The sequence below is a fragment of the Carica papaya genome, chromosome 3, assembly GCF_054855325.1.
Source record: "Carica papaya isolate Zhongbai chromosome 3, ASM5485532v1, whole genome shotgun sequence".
In the NCBI taxonomy this organism is placed as follows: Eukaryota; Viridiplantae; Streptophyta; class Magnoliopsida; order Brassicales; family Caricaceae; genus Carica; species Carica papaya.
In genome coordinates this window covers 28178835-28180526 of record NC_142311.1, presented here as the reverse complement: position 1 = coordinate 28180526, position 1692 = coordinate 28178835, and the positions used below count along the sequence as shown (strand labels likewise).

At 43.7% G+C, this 1692-nt stretch overlaps 1 pseudogene; it reads right to left on the bottom strand.

Annotated features, from left to right (window-relative positions):
* Window positions 1-374: 374 nt before the first annotated feature.
* LOC148267544 (5S ribosomal RNA) lies at window positions 375-493 on the bottom strand (annotated as a pseudogene).
* Window positions 494-1692: the final 1199 nt, after the last annotated feature.

Here is a 1692-nt window from a genome sequence, read left to right as displayed (position 1 = left end):
ATTAGTGCTGGTCTGATCACACCTGTCCCATTCCATGCTGCAAATGCATGTGCCCCTTTTCCTTTCCTCCCCCCTCCCATCATTGTTATCACTGTACGTGAACACCTCACCTCTGCTTCTAGTTCTAATATCAAACAAAATACCCTGGTGCCCCGACTCATGCCTAGATGAACAGACTATCCGTCGCACCTCTATTTTCGTTTTTCTACTAATTAATATGCTCGTAATGACAATCTTATCACATGGTGGAGTATAAATGAATGCATAAAATTTTTTAAGCAAAATGCTATGGCGTCGCGACTCACGTTTGCTAATGAACTGATAGACCGTGGTTCCGGTCACGCATAACATTTAACACCCCGTCTACAAATAGAAGGGTGCAACACGAGGACTTCCCAGGAGGTAACCCATCCTAATACTACTCTCGCCCAAGCACGCTTAACAACGGAATTCTGATGGGATTCGGTGAATTAGTGCTGGTATGATTGCACCCGTTTCATTCTACACTGCAAATACATATACCCCTTGTCCTTCCCTTCCCCCTCCCGTCATTTATTTCGCTGTGCGTGCGCACCACACCTTTGCTTCTAATTCTAATATCAAGCAAAATGTCCGACAGCTCAAGTCACGCCCAGATGAACGGACCGCCCATCGCACCTTGTTTTTGGTTATTCTACTATGTAAAATGCTTGTAATGACACTCATATCATGTGGTAGATTATAAATGAATGAACGAAAAATATTAAGCAAAATGCCCTTGTGCCACGACTCACGCCAGCGAATGAACCAGTGGACCGTGTCTTCAGTCGTGTGTAACGTTTCAGAAAGACAAGTGCAATATGAGGACTTCCCGACAGGTCAGCCATCTTAGTACTACTCTGGCCCAAGGACACTTAATTGCATAGTTTTTATGGGATTCGGTGCATTAGTGGTGGTCTGATCGCACCCGTCCCATTTTGTACTACAAATGCATGTGCCCCTTCTCATTCCCTCCCCCCTCCCATTATTTGTATCACTATATGTGCACACCTCACCTCTGCTTCTAGTTTTAATATTAAGCAACAAGTCCCAATGCCTCGACTCACGCCCATATGAACGAATCACCCGTCGTACCTCTATTTTCATTGTTATACTATGTAAGATACTCGTAATAACACTCTTACCACATGGTGGGCTATAATTGAATGCACAAAAAATATTAAGCAAAATGCCCCAGTGCTGTGACTCAAGTTTGCAAATGAACCGACATACTGTCGCTATGGTCCCACATAATATTTAACACCCCGTTTGCAAAAAAAGTGTAACACAAGAACTTCCAGGAGGTCACCCATCATAGTACTACTCTCAACTAGGCACGCATAACTGCGAAATTCTGATAGGTTCCAGTGCATTAATGCTGGTATAATCACACCCCTTCCATTATGCGTTGCAAATACATGTGCTCCTTCTCCTTCCCTCCCCCTCCCATCATTTGTTTCACGATGCGCTCACACCTCACCTCTGCTTCTAGTTCTAATATCAAGCAAAGTGCCCTAACACCTCGATTCACGTCCAGATGAACAAACAACCCATTGTACATCTATTTTTGTTGTTCTACTATTTAAGATACTAGTAAGGACACTCTTATCTCAATGAATGAAACAGTGGACCGTGGCTCCGGTTGTGCGTAACATTTAATGCCCCGTTCTCAAA